Consider the following 16,904-nt stretch of genomic DNA (forward strand, 5'->3'; position numbering starts at 1 on the left):
CAAACTAGTTTTCAACAGTCCTCCCTTTTAACATGTCTCGCCAACTTGTCAATTCGGATCTATCCCCATAAGGCCACGTATTTCTACCTCATAGAGGGGACTCATGTGCTCAGTTCCGAAGTCCAAAGTCTTAGGGCACATGCAGTTGGCAATGAGTGAACACAAAGGTGGCAAGCATTGAATACCTAGGCAACACCCACATAGTACCACGACCGGTATCAATATAAATGTAAACAACCTCCATCCCCAGTCCTTCAAAGTACCCCAGAACCAGCTCCCAAGCGACCATCCTTCCTGCTCCTGGTGAACCTCTGAGGAAAGTCTGTGGAGGTGCTCGATTGCTTTGTAGACTGAGGGCGAGTTATCTGGCATGTAGGTGCAACAGCTGGATCCGATGATGCGGCATGCTCCTCCACGGTCAGCTAGAACCACATCTAGAACAAGGCGGTTCTGAAGAGCCACCAGGCGGACTGCCTGAAGCTCGGCCGTATTGTTAGTGAGGATGCCAGCCGTGATGTTCATGGTCGTTTCTACTGCCTGGGTCAGGTGTCGGATGGCGCGGCTGTTTGCCATTGGGCCCCACAGAGGAACAAGTCCCTTCACTGCATCCAGGAACTGTGCTCCGGTGGAGTCGGCTTGTTCAATGTCTCTTGCGCGCTTCTGCCGGTGATGGTTTGCTGGGGCCACGTACGTTGGAGGGAGAATGAAGGCGATGTAGCAAGTACCCCCCCAACCCTTTGGAAGCCAAGTGTAAGCTTTGGTGCCACAAACAAAGTACATATTCGGAGAAGCAACAAAGGAGGGGGGATCAATTGAGTCCAATGTTCTGGTGATGTGGCAGGAACTGTGACCCACCAGCTGTGTTCCCAGGCCTTCGAGGCACACGAGGCCCGTGACATTGATAACAGACAGAGCCACAGTCAGAGTGGCAGCAGTTCGTTTCCGTAGGTAGGAGAAGGTGGGTCTGGCTGGATTATGGAACACCTGCATTTCAACTCGTTCCTTGGCAGGGATGTCCATATGGAAGGAGGAACCAGAGGTCAAAGGACAAAAGGGAGCAGATGTTCTTCCGGTTTTGTTCAGCCAGAACCCATGGTAGAAGTGTGACACTGTTTGACCAGAAGTGGCGTTGTCCTGGTAGCTCTCTTGCAAGAGGATCAACCAGGCAAGGCAGGAGCCATGAACTGAGAAAGGGGAAGGGATGAAAGGGATGGAGTGTCCGGTGGCATGCGGGAGCAACCCGCAGATCCAGCAGTTTGTGGCGTTGGCGGCAAGGTTGTGTTGGTGCAACAGTTGCACGAAGGAATTGTTCCAGAACTCCTTACGCCTTTCTCGGAGCTGAGGCGAAAGGGAGATCAGGTGATGCTCTTTCATAGTGGTTGGCTGTGCAGTGGTCAGCAATATCTGATGAGCGGGTGCGCTCTCTTCCACGATCCAGAAGGAAGTCATGAGGAGGAGGCAAAAGAGGAGGACAATGAAAAGGGCAATTGTCTTTGATTTGTGCATACTGTCAGTCTTTGGGTTCCTGTAGTGGGTATTTCCGGTTGCTTCCATCATCTTCTTATCTGGTGCTTCCATCATCTTCGAGGTGCTCGGTAGTGGGCAGAACCGCAGACTTCGTTTAGCTTCTCTCCGGGTAACCCTTGGTAGTGTTTAGGCTACCGTTCTGAGATTCAACTTAGTCTGTGGTCTACTTAGCCGAAGCTCCCTCCTTTCGACGCAGGAAATACCCTTCCCTGGATGGCACAGTGGGATCAGAGAATTTTGCAAGTTCGAGTGCCTCGGTATCAGGATAACAGTTCAGTGATGGCCGGTCTTTGTTCAGCAGTTCTTCTTGGGTGCTGATGTTTTCTGTCGTGGCCAGGGTCGAGGAGACCTTCTTACAGTGGTGTGCGTGCAGCCAGTGTTGTTTCCCCTCCACTCGAAGAGCCGTCCGGGTGGTGATCAGTACTTGCCAGGGGCCCGTCCACCGGGGTTCCAGACTCTTCCCCCGTTGTAAATTTCGGATCAGCACATAATCCCCCGGTTGGATATCGTGACCCGGACCCCTGGAAGCATCGGGGATGGCCTGCTGCACCTGCTGATGAATGACAGACAACGTTTTAGTCAATTTACACAAGTAATCAGACAATAGGACATCCGAGACGTCGTGAATGGAGGTCGGTTTAGGGGCAGTCCAGAGGTTCATCGGTCGCCCAAATACAACCTCGTAGGGGGTCAAATGGTGCTTAGTGGGAGTGGAGCGCATCGATAGCAATGCCAGTGGGAGGGCATCTGGCCATTTAAGTCCTGTGGTGGCCACTATCTTCGACAGTTTTAGTTTCAGTGTGGCGTTGTGTCGCTCAACTAAGCCAGCAGATTGGGGGTGAAAGACTGCATGAAACCTCTGTTTTACACCCAATCCTTTCAAGATTAGTTGGATAACTTCAGCTATGAAGTGGGGGCCGTTGTCGCTCCATAGAATTCGCCAAAGACCGTAGCAAGGGAAAAACTCTTTCAGTAGTACCTTGGCAGTGGTCATGGCAGTGTTATCACGGGTTGGATAGGCTTCTACCCATTTGCTGAAGGCACACACAATGACTAATACATACTTCAGGCTTTGGCATCTTTCTAGTTGGATGTAGTCCATCTGGAGGACCTCAAAAGGATGGTCGGGGACCCCAAACCCTCCCCGGGGTACCACAGTTCCTTTCCCAGGGTTCTGTTGCAGGCAGATGAGGCATTGCTGGACCAGGCGTCTGGCTGAGTCGGGGATTTTGTCGTTGTGCCAGACCTTGGAGATGAGTTCGATCATGGGGGCAGATCCTATGTGTGCAGGGGAGTGAGCCATAGTCAGTATGGGGATCAGGTATGAATTGGGTAGCAACCATTTGTTAGTGTCCTTTGTCCGCCAGCAGCCTTCATCGTCTTTCAATCCCACCCGTGTCCATTCAGTCAATTCGTGTGGTGAGCTGGCCATCTGGATGTCCCTAATCGTCGTCGTCCTATTCTCAGCTGTGGTTCGGGCAGTGATGTCGGCCAGCGCGTTTCCCTGTCCGACTAAGTCTGTCACCTTCCTGTGTGCCTGGCATTTGATTACAGCTAATCGTTTGGGGAGGAGAACTGCTTCAATCAGGGCGGAGACTAGGTCTCCGTGGAGGATGGGCGTGCCGTGGGACGTCAGGAATCCCCTTTCTCTCCACAAGAGTCCAAAATGGTGAACCACTCCGAAGGCGTACTGGCTGTCCGTGTAAATGTTTGCCGTAGTCCCTGTCGCTATAATACTTGCTCGTGTGAGGGCAATAAGTTCTGCCGCCTGTGCGGATCGTTGCGTGATGCGGGCGGTTTCAACTACAGTTCGGGCTGTGGTAACTGCATAGGCAGCTGAGGTGGTGCCGTCGGGGAGTTTTTTGCAAGAGCCGTCTACCCATAGCTCTCCGTCAGGGTCTGTGAAGGCGGTGTCTCGGAGGTCAACTCTACTCCTAGTCTGTTCGTCTGTGAGGGTCACACAGTCATGTATAGGGGGGACATTTGGGTCGTTTTCGGGCAGAGGCAACAAGGTGGCTGGGTTCAGTGTGGTGCATCTTTTCAGCGTGATGTGGGGTGCAAGCAGAGTCAGTTCGTATCCGGTCAGTCGTGCGCTAGTCAGGTGTTGCGTCTTAGTCTGGTTTAGGAGGGTGTCAACAGCATGGGGCACTAATACCGTGAGGGAATTCGAGAGTACGATCCCCTCACTTTGTCGGATAGAGACAGCAGCGGCAGCTACGGCTCGAAGGCAGGCAGGCAAGGCTCTCGCTACGGGGTCAAGGGTGGCAGAGAAATAGGCACATGGTCGTTGCTTGGGGCCAATAGTTTGAGTCAGGACAGACAAAGCGCACCCCTCCCTTTCGTGAGTGTTGAGAGAGAAGGGTTTGGTGTAATCGGGGGTTCCTAGGACTGGTGCAGAACAAAGGGCGTCTCGAAGTTCTTTGAAGGAAGATTGGCATTCGGGGGTCCAAGGGAGTGGAAAGGGGACATCTTTGGCTAGTAGGGAAAGTAGTGGCTTTACAATGAGACTGAAATTTGGCAACCACTGCCGGCAGAAGGAGGTGAGGCCTACCAGGGAGCGGACTTGTTTTTGGGTCTTTGGGACGGGGGTTTCTAGAATGGCCTGAATTCGATCGGGTGTAAGCTTTCTCCCGTCTTTGGACAAGAGGTGGCCTAGGTAGGTGACCTGGGGTTGGCAGAATTGCAACTTTCTCTTGGAGACCTTGTGGCCATTTTCCGCAAGGAAGTGCAAGAGTTGGATGGTGGCTGTGACTGCAAGTGGAGTGGTGTCGGCCGCCAAAAGGATGTCATCGACGTACTGTATCAACACCACTCCCTCCGGTAGCTGAACGGCGTCCAGCTGCCTCTTGAGGGCCTGGCTATAGATGCTGAGACTTTCTGTGTAACCTTGGGGAGCTCTACAAAATCTATATGAGCGGGATTTTAACGTGAAGCCGAAAAGGTAGCGGCTGTCTGGGTGGATGGGGATGGAGAAGAAAGCGTTCTTGAGGTCTATTACAGTGAAGGTGGTGGCTGTGGAAGGAATCAGGGTCAGAATGATGGCGATATCTGAGACTACGGGGTACTGAGGGTACAACTACCTTGTTGACCTCTCGAAGGTCGATGATGAAGCGGTACGCTTTCTCATCTCCCTCGCCCTGCTTCTTCACAATGGGTAGGATAGGGCTGTTGCAAATATTGCTGACTACTTCCTCTACCACTCCTGCCTCTACCAGGGACTGGATTATCATTACCAATGCCTTCTCACCTTCGGGCGATATCCGATACTGTGGGAGTTTTGGGAGTATCGCATCTTGGCGAACAGTTATGCGCACAGGGGTCGATCATCATTCGTCCTACGTCAGCGTCAGTTTTAGCCCACAGATACAGAGGTAGAGAGTCAAGTAAGGATGCGCCAGCGTCAGAGATGGAGAACATGTGTCGTGCGGGATGAGGTCTGAGCAGAGTCGGGTTATCGTACAGAATGACTCGAACTCCGTCCTGTGAACACCTGATAGTAGCTCGGAAATGCTTCAGTAAGTCAAGTCCCATAATGGCATCGGGGTGTTGGAGGAAAGCAGAAACGTCGTGTCAGTGGGGTTACTGTCCAAGTCGAAGGACACCGGTGCGGATAAGGGGTTAGTGGAGGGCGTTCCATCAAAGCCTATTGATGTTATGTGTGAGCCAGACAAGGGTGCCCTTGGAATCAGTCGTTTAGATAACGCACTACGTGTCGCGCCAGTGTCTACCAGGAATGGAGACTTCGTACCTAGGACCTTAGCGGTGACATAAGGACCTTGCTGGTCAACATAGAGCTCGACTGGATCCCTTCCTTGCCCTTGGCAGTCCTATGCAAAGTCGCGGGCATTGTCGCAGTCAGACTGTTGGCACTGATTCTGCCGGGGACGGTCAAACATGTTCGGTCTGCCAGGTCTGTCATTGTTGGTGTCGTGGGTGTGCCCTCGTCCTTGCCCTCTAGTCCTGGGGCCATTCGTCATGTCCCTCGTCTCTTTATTTTTAATCATTTCCAGAAGAACCGGACATTGAGACTTCCAATGGCCAAATCCTTTGCAAAACGCACACTGGTTCTCATCGAGGTCTGTTCGTGGAGCGCCGGGTGTGGGTGTGCGGTCTCTAGGGGGTGGATTTCTAGGGGCATTCGACTGGTAGTTTCCTCTATACTGTTCCCTTCCTGTCGTCACTCCTTGCAATTGAGCAATCATCACTCGTTCTTTCAAGTCCTTTTTCTTTTTCTCAGTCGCCCTATCGTTCTCGTTCTTTTGGTGTTCGTAGTACTGAGCCATCTGAAGGATAGCTGCAGGTTTGGAGGCCCCCCAACTACTCTCGCTCGTCTGTAACTTTTGGGAGACCTCTTGCGATAGACCCTTTACGTAGTTTTGCACGAATAGGTGTTGTCCGGTTGCAGTGGTCATGTCTTGGCCACTGCAGTCGGAGAACACAGTCTCAAATCGGGAGAAGTATTCTGATACGTCTTCCTGGGGTTTCTGACGGCAAGCCGTGACTATCGACCAGTCTACCTTCTTCTCTGGGATCAATGTCTTTAGCTTCTGAACTATTTTGTCCGGGAGTTCCAGTATGTCTTTTACAGGTTTCTTTCCGGGCTCTCGCTGTCTATCTAGTTCACTGAGTTGATTCCAGGTATGTCCGAACAGATCTGTGTGGTCGGTTTTCCGGATTTGCTTCCACACGTCAGCCGGCAGACATAACCTGAAAAACAAGTCAATGTCCGCTAGAGTCATTATTGTTGAACCCAAGGCTGTACCTAGTTCGGTATAAAATGCTGTCGGGTTCTTTCTTAAATCGGGCAGGGTTTGCCTAAAAGTTAAAATATCTTGCTGATCCCATGGTTGATAAACCCAGTTGTACACAACCCTCCCCTTCGCATCTGCGTGGTTGATATCGTCGTTTGTTCCCTGACCTCGCGGGGGAACCCAGTAGGGGGCGGCTTCTCTGATAGGCATCATAGTGTTGGCTACTTCTGATGAGGACCCAGTCGTTTCAGGGACTGTAATCTTAACTTCTGGTTTCTGTTCCGTGAGGTGGCGGAAGACCTCAAGCGTTTGCATGAAGAGGTCCGTCACGTCGTGCTCAGCCTCGTCTCCAACATTGACTTTTCTATATAAAGCTGTCAGTTTAGCAGGACCCTGATTCTGATACCTATCCTCATATGCGTTCAGGGTGTGGTAGCTAAACCGTAAAATTAAATGCCGTCTGTGGCTACCGGCATGTGAATTGTGCATATCTATCGTGTATTCTTCGCTCTCCTTCCGTTCTACCAGTGTCTTTACTATCTTGTCAATTCCATCCCGCTCATCTTTGCTCAATCTATTCAGTCTGGCTGGTGGCTGCTTGCTAGTCTCGAGTTCATCTGATGTCGTTACTAATGCCGCCGGTGCGGAGGCCGTGAGGGCTGGGGTACTAGCTCCAAGGTCATTCTCATTTGCACTCGGAGCTGGCAGGTGCTGTACTAGAGGTTGGGAGGGGGCATATGGGGGGGGCATGTAGATGATCGGAGGACCTAGCAGTAACTCATCGTTCGCCCGTTGTTTGGAGGGCAGCTCAGGGTAGAGAGTAGAGGGGGTCCTAACAGGGCATTGGCCTGCCGACTCAGATTCCTGCTTTTGTCTGGCCTCCTCTCTTTCTTTTATTTCTTCTTCTAGTTTCTTAGCGGTCAGGTGGGCTGCCTTTCGTAACTCTTTTCCTATTCTTGCTTCTTCTCTTTTCTTTCGTTGCTCTGCTTCTTTGCGCCACATGCCGAAACTATCAAGCATAGTGGGCGTTGTTTTATTGTTACAAAGGGCTGTTTCCAGCACGCTTATTTTTGCGTCATCGAAGGATCCTATCAGTGGCCACTGACTTTCCTGATCCTTTTTAGTATATTTATGCCATAACTTACTATAAGCTACGGCGACTAGTCCATACTTTAAAAACATATACTTATTAGGGGTGCCCTCCAGAGGAGCCGGATGATCCACCTCTAATAAGCGGTCCGGGCTGAACCAACTACTGAACAATGGGGAGAAGATAGGCATGACGGGTTACAATGGGGACAAAAGTCTGCACTACCTATCCTTCACTACTTTGTGAAGACTAGACAGAATATTTCTATTCTACAGTATTCGCAAATAGGGAATACCCAAAGAGAGAACCAATTCCAAACAGTCAATGTTCGGACAAACAATCAATCAATCAAATGAGGAATAAAATAGGCGCGACGGGTTACAACGGGGGCAAAAGCCTGCGCTACCTACCCTTTCACTGCTTACAAAGACTAGACAGAATATCTCTATTCCACGTTATTTGTAAGCAGAGAATACCTCCAAAGAACCAATATCGAACAATCAATGTCCGTTCAATCAAACAATCAGTGGCGAGAAAGAAATAGGCACGACGGGTTACAACGGGGGCAAAAGCCTGCGTTACCTATTCTTCACTATCTGCAAAGGAGGACAGAATACTTTTATCCTTCCCCGTTTGTAGACAGAGAATTCTCGAGAAAACAATCCTCGAACAAACAATGTTCGGGCAAACAATCAATCAGTGGGGGAGAAAGATAGGCACGACGGATTACAACGGGGGCAAAGGCCTGCGTTACCTACCCTTCACTACCTGTAAAGGAAGAGAGAATACTTTCTATTCCTCTCCGTTTGCAGACAGAGAATCTCCAAGAGAACCAACAATTCGGAGAGTAATACTAGTATTTTCCAATCAATCAATCAAATATTTCACAGTTTGTCGTGTTGCACGACCTTACCCGGACCGCATGGACAGTTTCCTGTCTTCCGATTCCAGCGCCCGATCGTCCTCTATCTTCTGTCGCGGCACTCCTGATGGTTCCCAGTCAGGACCGTAGATCACTCGAGAGAGGTCTGCTCGGAACCAGTGAAGTTCGGATGATCGGCTGCCAGACGAGGGTCTATCGGGCAGGTGCACTTCCCGATCGTTGCAGTCGTTCACTCCGTCGTCAGGACCTCTCCCACTGGATCCACGTGTCGCTGATGGGCCCCACGTTGGGCGCCAATTGTAGAAAAAGGGGTCAGGCAGATCAGGTCGATTACCCCTTTTCAAGGTTTGCCCGGCGTTAGCCGCTTCTCACCCAACTCACGGTTACCAAATAAAGAGGCAGGCGCTGGAGACTGGAAGGCAGGAAACAGGAGTTTATTTCCGACGGAGCAGAACACATCAGATCGGACAACGAGGTATCGTTTCGAGGTGCTCTAACCGCATCTCTGAGGCCTGGCCTCTTATACACAGTTTTATGGCTTTATTACATTTGTGACATCCGTGGTATTGCTTTGAAGTACGGAAAAGGCATCTTTGGAATCCCTGGTTCAGGCCCGTTCCCACACATATCTACAGTAGGAGTCCCCACCCCTAATCTCAGCATGATGGCTATCGCGCAGCTGGACATTCCGCTGGGAACAGAAATGCGGGCGATCGGTCGGATCTAGGGGTGTGATGGCATTGATTAATCCCCGCTCCTTTGACGTGAGGCGAGGTCCTACTGTAGGGGCAATAAACTGCATCTGTTGGGCTAAGTGATGGCCTGGGATCAGGCCGGACAATCGGGCAAGGAGAAAGAGGTTATCAAAGGGCCTGTTTTATGAATGAGATGAAAGAGTGTGGGGGTTCAGCACGGGATGTGGCTCGGAGGCAGGGTCGCGCTGGAGGTGCGTTTAGGGCCCAAGCAGGAGAGACCGGGGGCTGTCAGGGCGCGGGGGGGAATGCTTGCGAGGCCGGGGAGTGAGGGGGAGAGACGCGCTGGCTATCGGCAGTAGGCAGAGAGGCCATGGCACCTAAAATGGCTGCTGTGCATATTTGTGCGTGAGTCTGAGGAAATGGACAAGATGGCGCAGATGATGTTCCGTTCACAAACTAGTTTTCAACATCTGGCTGGTTCCCCTTTCGTCAATTAAGGAATACTTTTAGAGATCTTCTTATTTGGAAGATGTTTCCCCACCCTAAAATATACACAGTTTGTATTTCTACGGTTCACCACAAGTGGAGAAGGGGTGGCACCAAAGGTTTGGTTCCACAATTTTTAATTTCATATATTTATTGCCAACAATACTTATAGAAAGATATCAACTTGCATAATATAAAGCGTGCAGTAGGAATTGTAAATCTAAACTCCACTAAAAGTGCTTACCATGATGATATCGAGGCAATATCTTGCAGTCAACACACCTGCAGTTTTGCTACATTACATTGTACTGTGTTTTCAGGATTCAGAATAACAAAAAAATGCAAGTCAGGTAATGCAAAAAATAGGCGTGAGTGATTTTGGGAATTTGGCACTAGGCTTGTTATGTGAAAATTCAAGAATTTACACCATTATACCACATCTCCTACCTACATGCCATTCATGGAAAATTTTACTATGAGTGCTCCGGAACAAAGCAAATAACCAGATCACAAGTAGCAGTTGTTCATTGCACTTGTTATTTTCATTCTAAAATGTAGCGCTAAATGACGGATTAAAAAAAACCAACAACAACTTTATTGTATGAGTAATTAAAATCCTTTACAAAAGCGGAACAAGAAAATGCAAATAAGAAAAAGTTAAGATAAAATAGATAACATCTAAAAGGGGGGTTAAAATGCAGAGATACTATAATGTAACTGTACATAAGTAACTTTGTACAAAAAAAGGTCCATTTAGAATAAACACATGAAGGATTTGACATGCAGGGGGTATACAAAACTACGGAGGGCATCCTGTTACTAGTAAAAGTTAGTGTAGACAATAATGGTATTAAAAGAGCAATGCTGAGCAGTTGCAAGTGCCAGTGGTCCTTGAAACATAATTTATTTAACTGTCATTTCTCGAGCCGATTGTAAAGACATTGCAGCAGCCGCATAAAAGGGACTATGGAGGAGTAAATGTGCCTTAAGGCCTCCCTACATGTTCTTACGCCGTAATGAATGAACATGGGGGCATATTACCAACAACTAGCGATAATTATCGCTATGTTGGTTTAGCGGCGATATTTTTATCGCCGAGCTGCGGCGATTTTTATCGCTTAGGAACCTTGCTATTATCAAGGTTTATCTCCTAAGCGATAAAAATCGGCCGAAATGCATGAATATCGCTGAAAAGTCAGCGATATTCATGCATTACCGAGCTAATGCTCTTAGCCATGTTATCCACCTACCATTGGATAACATGGCTAAGAACTGCTCAGGGGCAGGTGTTAGCTTTTGGAGATATTCGCACTTAGCGCGAATATCTCCAAAAGTTGGTAATAGGAGATAGCGATGTTAGCGACTGTTTCCAGTCACTAACATCTTGGCACGCCCACTTTGCATGTCATTAGTGATAAATATCACTGACATGCAAAGCGGGGCCCAAGATGGTCGCTATCTCCTACTAGCTGTCGCTAACTGGTGTTAGCGACAGCTAGGTAATAGGGAGATAATTGTATCTCCGCTTTCTTGGCTTTTAAAGCCAAAAAAGCGGAGATAAACCCCCTTGATAATATGCCCCATGGTTCTTAAATACAAATGATGGATTAGCATTTCTCATAATTTTGCTGAAAAATTCACGTGATTATATAAAGGTAAATTCCGTGAAACTCGTATGCCACTAGAAAATCAGGTCAAGTATCTAGCCAAAAAAACAAAGTATGAGGGAGTCCAGACACATAATCTACCCCATTATAATGTGGAAACCACTTATCATCAAGAAACCACCAGCAGTCCTGTCTGGATCGTCAGTAGGCTAGACGAAGGGAACATCCTAATCCCAGCAAGGGTCCATAGGAGTCAATCTCTGCAGTTCCAGGCTGATTACCTGGCAAAAACAGTGATGGGTTGTGCTTTCTGGCTTCCTGAATGCTTTAAGTAGAATACACTTGAAAATACCCAGAGTCCAGTGTAGGAACAGTCATTTTTAGTCCAGTTTGGCCGCCTCCAAGACAATTAATATGTGGTGCTCATGAGGAATAAAAGCTGCAGGTAAGATGTTACCTGGATGCCTGTAGAACAACGTGTCAGTCTTCAGCGGAAACACCATGCGGTCAGCCAGGTAAGAGGCAATATCTCATCACTCCCCAACTGAACGACCACCCTCACTTCATTGGGTCACCAGCTGCTCCAAAGCTCAACTCTCCTTCTCTTTCAAGGCTCCTTATCCTCTTGGAGATGAGGGAATTCCAGAAATTATGACGTTATGCAACCTCTAATTACATGCCATGCCATTAGGGGCAACATTTTACTCTGAGTGCTCGTGAAAAACACAAATAGCCCAAATGTTTGCACAACTTGTGTTTTTATGCTAAAATATAGCTCTAAAAGATTCAGAAGTAGATTCAGCGGGACGGCTTTCTCGTACATTAAAGCGTGGAGAGACCTCTCAATACACATTAGATCCTCCTCCTCTGTTCTAGAGTTCCTCATAAAGCTGAAGACCTGGCATTTCGACTTACCCTCGCCCTAGGCAATATACACACACTGACCTGCTAAGTCTCAAGATATCCTGGTGGGTGATAGCGTGCTCTACAAATGCACATAACATAACAGGGAACCACCTCTGCTTGCCACTGATATGTGCCCATAGATGACTCCCATCACAGGAATATTCTGATGCTGATTCTGATTCACAGGAATATGTAATTCAAAGGTTGACCAGGATAGACCCCTGCTTTTTCATCTCGAGTCAAGGCAGGGGCTAGGAGTTTCTCAAATATACTACACCTAAAAAAAATCCCTTTGCAATGATTTTGAGAATTCAAGCCCTTGGTCAGAATATTGTCTGCTCCCATAGGCCTTCTTCTTTGGATGCTTTCAATCAGGTAGAGTGATAAGAGTTGTTCTTTCGGATAAGCTACAAGCTGCAGGGAAATTAAGAATAGGACAAGGGATTGAGTATGCCTTGAACACAAGTTCCAAAAGAGCTGGTGTTTGCCCATGCAAACAGGGAAGTGATATTAGCCCCTTCGCTGCTAGGCCTTTTCCCCTCCTGTGCTGAGGCTTTTTTTGGCGTTTTGGAGTAGTGCGCGCTTAGGCCCTTGTAACTTTTTGACCACATAAGGTATCCACGCCAAATTTGCGTCCTTTTCTTCCAACATCATGTGGATTCTAAAGGCGCCCAGGGTTTGTGGATTCCCTTGGAGGGGGCCCAGAAATTAACCAAAATATAGTGATTTTTTTGTTTTTTTCAGAAAAATGGGAAAAACGGGCTGCAAATGAAAGCCTCTGGGTTTTTCCCTGAAAATGGTATCACAAAAGGGTTTGTGGGGCTGAAATCTCCATTTTCTCAGCTTTCAGGGAATGACAGACTTTTGTCAGAGAACCGAAATTTTTCACTCAGTTTTGGCATTTTTCTGGGACATAGCCTATTTTTTCTATTTTTAGAGCTTTCCACCTCCTTCCAGTTAATGGTAGAAATGAGTTTGAAAGCAATAATGGATCCTGGAAAGCTTTACATTTTCGAAAAGTAGACAACATTCTAAATTCAGAAAGGGGTCATTTGTCTAAATCCATGAAGGTTTCGTAATAGAAACTAACAGTTAGATATTTGAATATTTGAAATTTTGTTGAAAAAAACAGCCTTTTGTCTCAACGTTTTCACCTATAACTTTTTCTAATTTTGACAGCTCTTGTAAAGCAATATACCGTTACATCCGTTAGACCTTCTTGGTTGTGGGGATATATAGGACTTGTAGTTTCACCAAGAACCCGACGAACCCAGATCCAAAAACTGAGCAGCAACTTGCAATGGTATTTTTTCATTTACTGGGTATAGTGCACTTTGTCTTGGAAAATGTATACATGGAATAATCTGTATGAAAGACACCTATGTATTTCTGAATTGGGTACAAATTATAGACTTCAGAAACGGTATATAATTGCACATTTTCAAAGTTGGGAATACTCATACTAGCATGAGAATTATTGGTCATTTTTCATAAAGATTTTTTTTTTACACAATGTCTTTCATTCAAAGGGAGAAATGCATGAAAGCTCAATTGGTAATAACAGTTGATTTACAAATCTGAATTACCCCAAGTGTCCCGATAAAAACGGTACCTCACTTGTGTGGGTCGGCCTTGTGCCTGCGACAGGAAACGGCGCAAAATGCAACGTGGTCACACCTAAATTTAGCAGTTACAAATTGACCCTTTTTTGGCAAAGTGCCTACCTGTAGTTTTTGCACCCTAGCTCTGCCGGCACCTAGGGAAACCTAGCAAACCTATACATTTTTGAAAAGTAGACACCCAGGGGAATTCAGGATGGGGGGACTCGACTGCCTACCACCAGGTTTTGTTACCCAGAATCCCTTGCAAAGCTAAGATTTTCACAAAATAAACACATTTTCCTCACATTTCTGTGGTGGAAAGTTCTGGAATCTACGTGGATCAACAAATTTCCACCCAACCAGCGTTCCCCCAGGTCTCCCGATAAAAACAGTACCTCACTTGTGTGGGTCGGCCTTGTGCCTACGACAGGAAACGGCACAAAATGCAACGTGGTCGCACCTCAATTTCCCAGTGAAATTTTACGTTCTTTGGAAAAAGAGACTACCTTTTGTTTTTGAGCCGTAGCTCTGCCAGCACCTAGGGAAACCTAGGAAACCTATACATTTTTGAACACTAGACACCCAGGGAAATTCAGGATGGGGTGACTCGTCTGCCTACCCCCAGGTTTTGTTACCCAGAATCCCTTGGAAATCTAAAAATTTGACCAAAAAAACACATTTTCCTCACATTTCTGTGGTAGAAAGTTCTGGAATCTGCGTGGATCAACAAATTTCCACCCACCCAGCGTGCCCCCAGGTCTCCCGAAAAAAATGGTACCTCACTTGCGTGGGTAGGCATAGTGGCTGCGACATGAAACAGCGCAAAACGCAGCATGGTCGCACCTCAATTTCCCAGTGAAATTTAGCACGATTCAGACAAAAAGACTACCTTTTGTTTTTGCGCCGTAGCTCTGCCAGCACCTAGGGAAACCTAGCAAACCTATATATTTTCGAAAACTAGACACCCAGGGCAATTCAGGATGGGGTGACTCGTCTGCCTACCCCCAGGTTTTGTTACCCAGAATCCCTTGCAAACATATAAATTTGACCAAAAAAACACATTTTCCTCACATTTCTGTGATGGAAAGTTCTGGAATCTGCGTGGATCAACAAATTTCCACCCACCCAGCGTGCCCCCAGGTCTCCTGAAAAAAATGGTACCTCACTTGCGTGGGTAGGCATAGTGGCTGCGACATGAAACAGCGCAAAACGCAGCATGGTCGCACCTCAATTTCCCAGTGAAATTTAGCACGATTCGGACAAAAAGACTACCTTTTGTTTTTGTGCCGTAGCTCTGCCAGCACCTAGGGAAACCTAGCAAACCTATACATTTTTGAAAACTAGACACCCAGGGCAATTCAGGATGGGGTGACTCGTCCGCCTACCCCCAGGTTTTGTTACCCAGAATCCCTTGAAAACATAAAATTTTGACCAAAAAAACAAATTTTCCTCACATTTCTGTGGTGGAAAGTTCTGGAATCTGCGTGGATCAACAAATTTCCACTCACCCAGCGTGCCCCCAGGTCTCCCGAAAAAAATGGTACCTCACTTGCGTGGTTAGGCATAGTGGCTGCGACATGAAACAGCACAAAACGCAGCATGGTCGCACCTCAATTTCCCAGTGAAATTTAGCACGATTCGGACAAAAAGACTACCTTTTGTTTTTGCGCCGTACCTCTGCCAGCACCTAGGGAAACCTAGCAAACCTATACATTTTTGAAACTAGACACCCAGGGCAATTCAGGATGGGGTGACTCGTCTGCCTACCCCCAGGTTTTGTTACCCAGAATCCCTTGAAAACATAAAATTTTGACCAAAAAAACACATTTTCCTCACATTTCTGTGGTGGAAAGTTCTGGAATCTGCGTGGATCAACAAATTTCCACTCACCCAGCGTGCCCCCAGGTCTCCCGAAAAAAATGGTACCTCACTTGCGTGGTTAGGCAGAGTGGCTGCGACATGAAACAGCGCAAAACGCAGCATGGTCGCACCTCAATTTCCCAGTGAAATTTAGCACGATTCGGACAAAAAGACTACCTTTTGTTTTTGCGCCGTAGCTCTGCCAGCACCTAGGGAAACCTAGCAAACCTATACATTTTTAAAAACTAGACACCCAGGGCAATTCAGGATGGGGTGACTCGTCCGCCTACCCCCAGGTTTTGTTACCCAGAATCCCTTGAAAACATAAAATTTTGACCAAAAAAACACATTTTCCTCACATTTCTGTGGTGGAAAGTTCTGGAATCTGCGTGGATCAACAAATTTCCACTCACCCAGCGTGCCCCCAGGTCTCCCGAAAAAAATGGTACCTCACTTGCGTGGTTAGGCATAGTGGCTGCGACATGAAACAGCGCAAAACGCAGCATGGTCGCACCTCAATTTCCCAGTGAAATTTAGCACGATTCGGACAAAAAGACTACCTTTTGTTTTTGCGCCGTAGCTCTGCCAGCACCTAGGGAAACCTAGCAAACCTATACATTTTTGAAAACTAGACACCCAGGGCAATTCAGGATGGGGTGACTCGTCCGCCTACCCCCAGGTTTTGTTACCCAGAATCCCTTGAAAACATAAAATTTTCACCAAAAAAACACATTTTCCTCACATTTCTGTGGTGGAAAGTTCTGGAATCTGCGTGGATCAACAAATTTCCACTCACCCAGCGTGCCCCCAGGTCTCCCGAAAAAAATGGTACCTCACTTGCATGGTTAGGCATAGTGGCTGCGACATGAAACAGCGCAAAACACAGCATGGTCGCACCTCAATTTCCCAGTGAAATTTAGCACGATTCGGACAAAAAGACTACCTTTTGTTTTTGCGCCGTAGCTCTGCCAGCACCTAGGGAAACCTAGCAAACCTATACATTTTTGAAAACTAGACACCCAGGGCAATTCAGGATGGGGTGACTCGTCCGCCTACCTCCAGGTTTTGTTACCCAGAATCCCTTGAAAACATAAAATTTTGACCAAAAAAACACATTTTCCTCACATTTCTGTGGTGGAAAGTTCTGGAATCTGCGTGGATCAACAAATTTCCACTCACCCAGCGTGCCCCCAGGTCTCCCGAAAAAAATGGTACCTCACTTGCATGGTTAGGCATAGTGGCTGCGACATGAAACAGCGCAAAACACAGCATGGTCGCACCTCAATTTCCCAGTGAAATTTAGCACGATTCGGACAAAAAGACTACCTTTTGTTTTTGCGCCGTAGCTCTGCCAGCACCTAGGGAAACCTAGCAAACCTATACATTTTTGAAAACTAGACACCCAGGGCAATTCAGGATGGGGTGACTCGTCCGCCTACCTCCAGGTTTTGTTACCCAGAATCCCTTGAAAACATAAAATTTTGACCAAAAAAACACA

The sequence above is a fragment of the Lissotriton helveticus genome, chromosome 9, assembly GCF_964261635.1.
Source record: "Lissotriton helveticus chromosome 9, aLisHel1.1, whole genome shotgun sequence".
Classification (NCBI taxonomy): domain Eukaryota; kingdom Metazoa; phylum Chordata; class Amphibia; order Caudata; family Salamandridae; genus Lissotriton; species Lissotriton helveticus.